The sequence below is a fragment of the Tursiops truncatus genome, chromosome 11 (assembly GCF_011762595.2).
Source record: "Tursiops truncatus isolate mTurTru1 chromosome 11, mTurTru1.mat.Y, whole genome shotgun sequence".
NCBI classification, from domain to species: Eukaryota; Metazoa; Chordata; class Mammalia; order Artiodactyla; family Delphinidae; genus Tursiops; species Tursiops truncatus.
In genome coordinates, this window is record NC_047044.1 from 83,105,855 (window position 1) to 83,117,708 (window position 11,854).

Consider the following 11,854-nt stretch of genomic DNA (forward strand, 5'->3'; position numbering starts at 1 on the left):
CGTGAATCCAGAGCCCTGGCTTAAACTCTAAATCATTGGGCTTCCCTCCAACAAATCCTACTGCTGGACAACTCATTTTAAAGAAAGTTGCTTTTCACAATGCACTGAAATCTACTACCTCCTTATAACCCTGCCATCAAAACAAAAACAGAGGGACTTCCCTGGTGGTCCAGTGGTTAAGACTCTGTGCTCCCAACGCAGGGGGCCCAGGTTTGATCCCTGGTCAGGGAACTAGATCCCGATGCCGCATCCGAAGATCCCACGTGCTGCAACTAAAGACTCAGTGCAGCCAAATAAATAAATAAATATTGAAAAAAGATGAACATGTGATGCTCAAACATCTTAAAAAAAACAAATACTACCTTGTTCTCATGTGGAGCATGAGACAATACATCTTGTCTATACTTTTCCAAATGGCAACCCTTCAAATATCAGATTGAACTTAATGATTGGTGCCCTCCCTTACTCTTAAGTTTGATCTTTTTCAGGTTGAATGTATCTTCTCCTCCTAATTGTACCTGTTTTAGCACAGTTGTCATACCAACTGTGTTCCCTGCTGACTTTTTCTGGTTGTTGAATACTCATCCAGTTCCCTATCTATTGGATGAAAATCAGTTCTGGAACCCGTATTTAAGATACTGCCTTACCATGGAGCATTGGTTATATCTAATTTTGATTTGGACACACTACAGTTATTAACTGTATTCTCTTCTCTCCAATGCCACATCTCATCCTTGCTTGCATTGTGATCGCTGCCATTAAAAATGGGACTTCCCTGGTGGTACAGTGGTTAAGACTTCACCTTCCAGTGCAGGGGGATATGTGGGTTTGATCCCTGGATGGAGAGCTGGGATCCCACAGGCCTTGTGGCCAAAAAACTAAAACAGAAGCAATATTGTAACAAGTTCAATAAAGACTTTAAAAATGGTCCACATCAGGGCTTCCCTGGTGGCGCAGTGGTTGAGAGTCCGCCTGCCGATGCAGGGGACATGGGTTCGTGTCCGCAAAAAAAAAAAAAAAAAGGTCCACATCAAAAAAAAAATTACAAAGTCTTGTGAACTATCCTTGAAGCAGATCTTTTTGTCTTAATATTTTAGTAAACAAAATACTGTATTAAAGTAGGTTAAAGTTGCAATGTGTGTATTTAATCCATCATTTCAATTTTAAGTTCCTTTTATGTTTTAAAATTTCCATACAGATTAGGGTTCCAATCTGATAAGTATGTCTTCACCTAGCAATATGATTACTGCATAATTATTTGAGTGTTTGGGGTAAGATAAAATCATAAATATTACTTGTATCCTTTCCCATTAATTATTAAGCACATGTCTATTTCAGGGAATTTAATCTATATGTTTGATTCATAGTCCCATAATTTTTCAAAATGTAATTTTGTAAGAGCCATCTAACATCAGTCATTTTTATGGTGAGTGTGTGTGTGTGTGTGTGTGTGTGTGTGTGTGTGTGCGCATTCCTAACATCAGAAGGTCATGTTTTGTTATGAGTAAACAAGTGCCTACATGTTAAACATGTCTTTTCTAAGACATAAACTTAGTTAACTAGTCTCTGCCATCTACCATTGGAAAAATGTATTTTCATGACAGATTGGGCTACCTCCTTAAAATAGACTGGCCAGATTCCCAAAATGTTAGGCACTGGGGTAGAATTTCCAGGAGCAGTAGTAGGTCTCTGATGATTCTTCATTGGCCCATAGATTAAGACAAGTCAATAAAAGACAGGATATAAACGAGCAGTTGACAAAATATTTGGAATAAGAATAGATTGTCTGGTACCTGAATACATTGTGAATATTATATATCGGGAACCGTACTTCAGGTGTGGACAATATTGGACCAGCATGCTGGGCTCCACGCTGTTGAAAGGGTCTTATACTTTAGGTGGCCTGACCTGCTTCAAGGGAACTATGAATAAAGGATAAATAATGGTTCTGCCAGTAGGTGGTAAAAAATAAAATAAAATAAACACTCTTTGTAGTCAGCAGGAAGACAGAAGCCACTGTGACTATTTTATTTTTTTGCGGTACGCGGGCCTCTCACTGTTGCGGCCTCTCCCATTGCGGAGCACAGGCTCCGGACGCGCAGGCTCAGCGGCCATGGCTCACGGGCCTAGCCGCCCCGCGGCATGTGGGATCTTCCCGGACCGGGGCACGAACCCGTGTCCCCTGCATTGGCAGGCGGACTCTCAACCACTGCGCCACCAGGGAAGCCCTCACTGTGATTATTTTAAAAAGGGGCATGTAATAAAATGCTTACACATTGACAATAATAAATTGCAAAAGAGCAACCTAGAGGTCAGGAGCAGGAAGAAGTTGCTGCTGCCCTTAGGCTGGAGGCAAAGGGACGAGACACGGTTACCAGGGGCACTGGATGTAAGCTGGAACCATGGGGGCCTGTCTGGTGGGAGGTGGAACCAGGTAAAAATGGAGCTGCTGCGTGAGACACCTGGCAAAGGAGAGAAAGAAGGGCAGAAAGTCAAACAGCATAAGGTTGATAGGTGTTGAACCTTGCAGTTGGTTGATGAGGGTTTGTTTTATTAAAGTCTCTATTTTGAATATATAATTGTCTGTAATTAAATGTTTTTAAAAAGTAAATGAAAGAGAGAGAGAAATAGGAGACGCAGGGGCACACGCACCCTCCACATCATGCATGCTCCCACGCACAAGTTTACACTGAGCTCCAGACTCCTTCCGGTAGCTGAACTCACCTCAAAGCCGACTGCCAGAGGGGCCTGGGAAACTTGGCCCACAGGGGTCAGCAGAGAAGGAGATGGACAAAGGAAGGATCTAAGGCAAAGAGGCTGGCAGACCCTCACCCAAGACACATGAGGCAGTGACTCTCCTTCTGCACAAAGTTCTAGTCCTGGCTGGAATTTCTTGTTGCTGTCTATGACTTTCTCAGTCCCTCAAAAGGTACCCTCTGCCTAAACCTAATTTTGTTGCTATCAAAGTGGGATTGGGGACGCACAGTGTAATTATTTGACCTAGCCTCTGCCACACTGAGCCTTTGGATACTGGCGTGTCCATATAACACACCAAGTTTTTTGCACACTTCTTGTGCACTTCCATTTACATGCATTCTACAGAGCTGGCTGCACAAGCACTGATAAATTTCAGACAAACTCCAGATTAGTTGGAATATTCGTGGTTTTAGTTTGAAGTCCTTACCTTGCATAGAGAGTGAGGAATTGGGCAAGGAATGATGATAATGAAAACTTGGGCTATTACGTAGTAATGCTCTTCAGCACATGTTTAATGCATTTAGTTGATAAAGAAAAACCATACTCAAGTTTTTATATGTTCAGGTGCAAAGACCAAAAAGAATTAAAACATAACAAAATGGGAGTATGCTAGCTATGTAATTATTTGAATTAATATATAAAATATTGGAATCCATCTGTACTGATTTTGTAATAATAAGTGGGTACTTGGTTCTCAAAAATCTTTAACTCTGAAAAAAGTGAGGTTTAATACTAGAAATAACACTTTTTTAACCAAGAAAAATATGAAGTGTCTTCTAGGGCCATCCTATATGGTTGTGCAGGTAGCATATTTTCTGAATTGTCCACCTAAGGGGCATCTTCTCTTATTCACACCAAGGCACTTTATATGCCAGTGACGGCCCTGATCTCCCGACACTGATATTATCAGGGGGAAGTATTGCCAGGAGAAATTTCACAGCCTTCTCTAAAGAATGAGTTTGACTTCCAGTATCCACTTAGGGATTCTGAGAGGCCCCTGTGAAGAGTATCTTGGCTTTGAACAGGGCAGAGCTACCTGCTGGTTTTAGATTTTCAGGTTTGCCTATTTGCATTTAGGCCAAGAATACTTTTATTTATCTTTACTACTTTCTTGTTCATGCTGGCTAGACCTCTGTGTAATAGTAAAACCTTTAATTATATTAAGATCAAGATGGGGATCACAAAGTGTGTTTCTCTTCTCAAATGATCATTAAGACTACAACATGGTCTCAGTGGACATGTACTAATGTATCTTCGTACTAATATACAAATTAGTATTTGCATATTTTACAAAATTTAAAGTATTTTAATAACTTAGTTTTAAAAACTGATATGAGTCCTGAATTTACATTTTTAAAATACAATTTGACTTATTTATACAAAGGCAAAGCCACCAACACATTGGGGAAGAGATTTTCAATCAGGTCGAAGTGGATGCGTTTTCAAGAGCGGGTGGCAGTACTGGGCAGTGAAGTGGCAGGTGCTGGCATCAGACTGGGTCAAAGCTCAGGTCTAGCACAGCTTTAAGTTAACTGGTCCAGTTTCCTAACCTCCGTGGGCCTTGTGCTATGAAATGTACCAACCCGTAGAGGTTTCTGTGAAGATCCTAGGGTAATGGATCTTAAAACAGTGTCTGGTAGAGTGCACCAAAAAAACCTCATATTAAAGTTAATTTTTCATTAAAAAATACCAACTTTTTCTTGAGCTATCATTCATTTTCATGTTCAACATTCTTTCCCCTAGACTTTCTCACCCCTGTTCCCTCTTTCCTTGTTAGCTCCCATCTCTCTCTATCCTTATGCCCAATACTATTCTTGAATTGCTCTGAGATAAGGGTTTTTGGTATTAAACACCTGGGTATGTAGATGTTTTGTGAGATGCGTTTTATTTCTCCTCAGTATATTCCTCATTTACTCCTTTTCCTCATGTCCCTAAAAATATCCTACTTACTGATCATGTATATTTCCTTTGTCTGAGGCAGATGATTCTAGAAAACAGCAACATGGCACAGTGCAGTGGAATTGAGATGCGGCTGTGTGTCTCTGTAGCACCTCCCAGTTTAAAACTTCTTTGAATCTCTGAAATGGAAAAATCAGAAATCTGAATAGGTGATGCATTTGCAATCACATAGGAACACAGTTTTCCCCAGACCTCTTTTTTTGGGGTGTGTGTATGTGTATGTGTGTGTGTGTGTTGATTCAACATGTGTGTATTTTCTATTTTCCCCCATCTGGCATCTGCTTTAGCACCAGCCTAGCTAGCTGTTCTGTGTCAAGAGGGCTTTAGCCTTTTCACTATGAAAGAGAAAGAAATGAAATAATAAAAAAAAGAAAATTCTTCCACCATCTCCCCCCCTCACTTTTTGTTTAGTTGTTTCTAAGCAAGTTTCTTGCCATTTACCTTTGCATTTGCATGGCTTATTGATCGGCAATTTTAAAATTGTTTATTGTGCTCTTTTGTTTGACTGTTCAAGAGCTAAAACAAAAGCGAGCAGGCCCTGTGAGGTACACATTTGCATGCGGTGAGCGTTACCCGAGGAAAAGTAATTGCTAATGCATATTTATGTGGCACAAATTTGCCATTTGTTTATGCATAAAATTATCAATAGTGCAGGGCGGCCCAGCCGTAGAAAATGGTGACCTTTTTAGCTTAATAAATAGAAATCAGCTGTTATTGTGAAGAGATCAGCCATTTATTCTGTGTTGAGGGACATTGCCGGGAAAATGCAGATTGGGGTTGGCAATATCATTAAATGGAAGGCCAATGACCCTTTCGGTAGAGTCTATTATACTTTATCTAATAGGGGATAAATGACTCTGGTTGGCAAATGGCATAAAGAACAACAGTTTTTCTTTTTTGTTTTGTAGTTTTAATAACTCTGCGGATTTTAAGCCATAAAACTGAACAAGCAACATCATACTGACCTGTTGCTAGAGTTCTCGCAGAAAAATCTGTTTTAAAGTTGCTTTCCCTTATTCATTATTCTCTATTTCAGTCTGTACCCATTGAAACAAAAAGTGAGTCAAATGATATTTTTTTCCAGGAAAATAGGTCTTCCTTTAGTTTATAGCTTTCTTTTTCTTTTTCTTCTTTTTTAGCCGTACTTTTATCTTTTCATTGCAGGTATTTTTGCATTTTACAGCGTTGCTCTACCTTTGATATCTTAAAAATATTAAAGATAGAAGATACTCTCAGAATGAAGTTAGGAATAGATTGTAAACTGAAGTTTCCTTTTTAAAACTAAGCATAATACTTTCAAAGTGATAAGAATGGCCTCTGAGGTAAGTATGTGGGTCCTTTGGATTAATAAAAATAGTATATAAATATCAAACCTTCTCATCAGCATATTTTCTTTTCTTTTCTTTTCTTTTTTTTGGCTGCACCATGCAGCTTGCCGGGATCTTAGTTCTCTGACCGGGGATTGAATCCCAGGCCACAGCAGTGAAAGCGCTGAGTCGTAACCACTGGACCGCCAGGGAATTCTCAGCGTATTTTCTTAATATGCAAAAAACCGACAGATAGTCATTGTATCTTTTTTGGTTGTTTCACTGAGATGAAGTGCCCTCAGTCTCCTCAGAGCTCGCCTGTGACTGTGGTTTAATGTGGTGTGATCTCATACTACATTAATTTGGCTAGTGTTTCTTTGGTATGCTAGTGAGCGTTTCTGTCTTTTAGGGTTTTTTATTGAGCTTCTTCAATCATTATAGAATTCACTATTAAGCGGAATTTGTTTTTTCAATATTGTAAGGTAATATTTGATGCACTGAAAATTTTATGTAAGTTATGAAATAAGATAATAAAACAGAGACATGTAAATCCACCCTCAGAACATGGCAAAGCTATTGGAAGCTACCTGCATGCTCCTTTCTGATTGTGTATCTTAACAGGAGTGCACTGCAACAGGTTTAAAGTTTCTGCAGTGGTGGATTTGCAGCCACCAGTCTTTCCCTCATGCTGCACTTGAGTACAACAGTGCATTCTGCAGCATGTCACCAGAGTGACTGAGTAACCTTTTACTGGCAGAAATGGGTCTGTTGTTCCTTTTTAAAGTAGAGGGTGTAAATAGGATTCAGACACTAGGGTACATTAGTCCAAAAAATGAATATATTTTTTGTGTCATTTATAAGGTATTGATTTTAGGTCCATTAGATTCACAGTCCCTAGTGGTAGAAAAAACAATGATTTAATGGGTAGGTTGGAATTCCAGAAGGAAGAGCAGCAGTGATTAACCCCTTCTGCCTCAGCTCCCTGCCCCAGTTATATAATATTGTCAAGAAGCTAAGGACTCTGGGGGAAAGGGACAATTTATCATCTGTCTTCCCTGCACTTTACAAGGAATCACAAAACAAATTTCAGCTGGATTATTACTATGTCTCTGAATGTGATAGAACATTTCACTCTCCGTTGATAAGATATGCCAAAATTATTTTTATAAGGTAGTTTTTAAGTTGATGAATACAGTCTATTTTTACAAAACCCAGAGCATATTTATTTAGAGAGTCTTAGTAATTTAAGATACTGTTTAGGCGATGTGAAGGAATAAAGCTTAGATTTCTTTATTTAAATAAAAAGGTCTCTTTCTCAACTCTAAGAAAGGAAAGATCATACTGGTGTCATGTCAGTTATACCCTTTCTTAGACAAGTCTTAGGTAATATTAGTGAGAATGGCCACTATAATTTTTAAAGTAGAGTGTTTCCTATTCCATAAATACATGGAGAATTATTGGTGTATATAAACCTCTTTTCTGAGAAGAAGATGACCAAGATATCATTTCACTTCTATACTATTCAATTTGGATGTAGAGCACTCATAATAATTCCAGTCAATTTCATCCAACTAATGTTACTACCACCTGGAAGAATTTCCTCTTAGGCTGCTTTAGCAGTTACCTCTTCATTATTATATCCAAAAAAAAAAAAACCCTAATTACAATATAGGTATGAAATTTTTAAAAATTCCAACTATCATTCCAATCTTCTGACATACTGTTATGCTATGATTGAAGAAAAATATGCCAACTGAAATCTGATTAGCTTAAAACTTGACCTGACATAAAGATTATGGTATCAACAAACACTTTTTAGTATTTCATATTTTAATTCAGTTTTTCAAGTTCTGTGACAAAAATATAAAAATACAGGCTCCCTCTTGTGGGTAAAATTACCACCTGTGTATTTCTGTGTTGCCTACATATAGGATATGGCAAATTTTTTTCTGTTTCATTTTAAGTAAATTCTACCATGGTAGTCTCTTTACAGTTGGTCAGATGTGACATTTCACTTAATTGAAAAAAGTGAAGTTTGGGGTACTTTTTAGTAAAAATTTTTAATGAAAATAAACAAGTTTTTTAAAGAATTGGCAGACCATGTGCAGACAACCTTTATTTTATTGCAGCAGCATAATTTTTTTTAACTTTTAATTTTATATTGGAGTATAGTTGATTAACAATGTTGTGATAGTTTCAGGTGTGCTGCAAAATGATTCAGTTATACATATAATGTATCTATTCTTTTTCAGATTCTTTTCCCATTTAGATTGTTACATAATATTGAGCAGAGTTCCCTGTGTTATACAGTAGGTCCCTGTTTGTTATCCATTTTAATTTTTTTTTTTTTTTTTTGCGGTACGCGGGCCTCTCACTGTTGTGGCATCTCCTGCCGCGGAGCACAGGCTCCGAACGCGCAGGCTCAGCGGCTGTGGCTCACGGGCCCAGCCGCTCCACGGCATGTGCGATCTTCCTGGACCGGGGCACGAACCCGTGTCCCCTACATCGGCAGGCGGACTCTCAACCACTGCACCACCAGGGAAGCCCCTGGTTATCCATTTTAGATATAGCAGTGTGTACCTGTCAGTCCCAAACTCCCCATCTCTTCCCCCCATCCTCCCCCGCTCCCTGTAACCATAAGTTGGTTCTCTAAGTCTGTGAGTCTGTTTCAGTTTTGTAAATAACTTCATGTATATCATTTCTTTTTAGATTCCTCATATAAGTGATATCATACGATATTTCTCTTTCTCTGTCTGACTTACTTCACTCAGTGTGACAATCTTTAGGTCCATCCATATTGCTGCAAATGGCTTTATTTCATTCTTTTTAATGGCTGAGTAATATTCCATTGTATATATGTACCATATCTTCTTTATTGATTCCTCTGTTGATGGACATTTAGGTTGCTTCCATGTCTTGGCTATTATAAACGGGCAGCGGCATAATTTCTGATGTTGAAAATTTGTAATAACTTTTCTCATTTTGAAGTACTTTCCAATGGAGTAATTAGTGAATTGTTGAAATAATGTGGCATCTTCTCTGTCAATGTGGTGACTTTTAGATTTCTGTGCTTATTAACAAAAGATCTGATATTGGAATGAAGTGAAATCCCCCCTACCAATCATGGTACAGGTGGATAACAATATGGTAATAAAACTACCCTAATACCACAAACCTTGTGACCAAAATGGTGAAATATCAATGGCATAATAAGAATGAAACTGAAGAATTACTCAATTCTTCATAAATTGAACTGATTGTGAAGAGACTGAGCTGGCAACAATGCTTTGGCTGCCACCATGCACTGATTCCCTGCTTTCAAAAGTCTGATTCTTGGGAATTTCAACTGATTGCCAGAGGCCATTTTTGTCCAGTCTAAGGAACTGTTAACAAAGCCAGAGTTCTATTCACTCCTGAAAGTGTCTAGGACAATAGTTTTGAAGCTGGGCTGGGAGATATATAGAGATATATAGCAAGGAATGTCAATGTAGAGATAGTTGGATGACTCCCACTAAACAGTTACTGTGTTGATTGTTGCTGTCATACATTTGAATGGAATCAAGGAAAGGGCTATGAGGACACCTGAAAATCTTTCATAACTCAATCCAAGAAAGAAGAATTTACCTTAATGTTGCCAGTCCTAAAGTATATTCAGGTTGTTTATATCAAAATTATACAAAATGAACAACTTATGTGGTGATTAACAAATATGTATGTATGCATATAACATAACATATATATATGTTTTTAGATTAATTCTGGTGGTATTATAATGTCAAATTAATGCCTTTTTTCAATAAATAATAACTTTATTATATCTATATCAATTTATATGTATATAAATGTATTTTGAAAACCATAGACATCTCCTGTTTCCCAAGAGCCATATCTTTATATATTTACTAAAAAGGAACAGTACACTGTTAATGGTCTACTTTTATTTTTTCTAGATTCCTCTTGCTGATGACACGAGTCCTGTTTGAATCTACTTATAAGATTCTGAAGCCTGAACAGAGAATTTTGGCACTGCACTGGGTAGGAAAAAGATATATTCATAAAACACATGATACACACCTTTGAAAAGATTGATTACTTTAAAAATGGAGGTTTATGTGCCTTCTCTTATTTTCAACTTATAAGTAAAGTATATGACATATGCATATAGAGCTATAATACATAGTCTTTTATGTTCAGATGACAACTGTATTTGTAATTATAATTTTCAACCTCATTATGAAGGTAATGTTTCTAAACTGGCAGATGAAAGCAACATTTCTTTTCTTTTCTTTCCTTAATGAGATACACATTTCTTAAAGTTGCAGAAGCTTTTTTTCTTCATTGAAAAATGTTTTTTTAAAAACATTTGTTGCTACTTTTCTATTATTGCTGAACAAGAAATATTCTGGGTCACAATGAGTAGGTCACACATTTTATAAAAATTTCCATGGGCTATTCAGTATTTCAGGGTATGTTTTTGTAAACACATACAAAAATACAATTTTGCTGAGGCCAAACAGATATTTTCCCAATTTGCTTGGCAGAAAAATTTAGTGGGCATCTACCTATGTGTGCATTTGTGAAATGCCTGTAAAAGTTATACTCTTGGGACCAGGAACAAAGTTTGACCACAGACCTAAAGCTGAAAATCCTTTTATCGTCCCGTGACTGTCATGTGGGTGAGAGCAGAAAAGGTTGAAGGAAAGGGATCCTATTGTTCAGAGGTTTGTCACTAGTAAAATGAAAAATGAATTATCTTTCTGTTTAGTCCTAAAGAGAATAGTGAAAAAGTGGTATTCTTGCAGAGTAAACTAAAATTTATTTATTTACTAATCCACTCTAAAAGTCATATGACTTACGCTTCTAGAACTTTAAGATACAAGTTTATTTGTGAAAACTCTTAGGTTCAGTGGTAGTTTTTATCGTCTTTAAAGACCGAATTGTTTTTAAATCCTAAAAAAATATTTAAAAAATATTTATAAACAAGACTTTATGTATTCACAGATGAATGAATCAAAGTAATATGGAAGAAAGCATTGTAATGGTTTTTAATGATAACAGAACTGGAATAAGTCACGAATTATTGCAAATATGAAACTTTTATAGTTTTACAAGTAAAAGCACAAGTATAAATAAAATTAAAAGGCAAATGGAAAACTGGGACTACTTCTAACAAATACAGCAAACATCACATGTATAGCTGTTATTATAAGAAAGGCACTAACATTTTAATTTAAAAGATAACAAGATATAAGAACAAATAATTAATAAAGCATGCAATTCTAATGCAAAATGCTAGTAAAAGAAATGCAAAGTTATGCTCCACTTAACAATCTAACTAGTAAAAAGTAGCTTCGAATAATAATGTTGTAACAAGAATGAGGGGAGTTGGGTGTTTTCAGTAATGTTGGAAATAAATTATATTTATTCAACCATAAAGTGATTTGACCATCTCTGTTAAGAGCCTTAAATGTTTCCAAGGCATTCTATGCAACATTTTCACTCTATTAGTTTGGAAAAGGTTTGGTTGCAAGCAATCCAAATTGTTTTAAAAAGGTAGAACTTTATATTTTCTTATGTGAAGTCTCTGTAGGCAGTTAAGAGCTGATTGGGTGGTTCCACAGTCAATAGGGACCCAGATCTTTCATCTTTGGCTCTGTTTCTCTGAACATGTGACTCTTACCTAGTGTTTTGGAATATCCAGTATTGGTATTCCAGCAATCATGTCCATATTCTAGCAAGAGGAAGGAAATATTTCTAGAAGATTCATGCTCTCTCCCTTTAAGGACATCTTTTGAAAAGTGTCCATACCCCTTCCACTTACATTCCATTGG

General features: G+C 37.1%; 1 non-coding gene across 1 annotated transcript; it reads left to right on the forward strand.

The window, feature by feature from the left end:
* Positions 1-158: 158 nt before the first annotated feature.
* TRNAG-CCC (transfer RNA glycine (anticodon CCC)) lies at positions 159-231 on the forward strand. Its single transcript has one exon. It is a non-coding gene; the product is annotated as a tRNA-Gly (tRNA).
* The last annotated feature ends 11,623 nt before the right edge of the window (positions 232-11,854 follow it).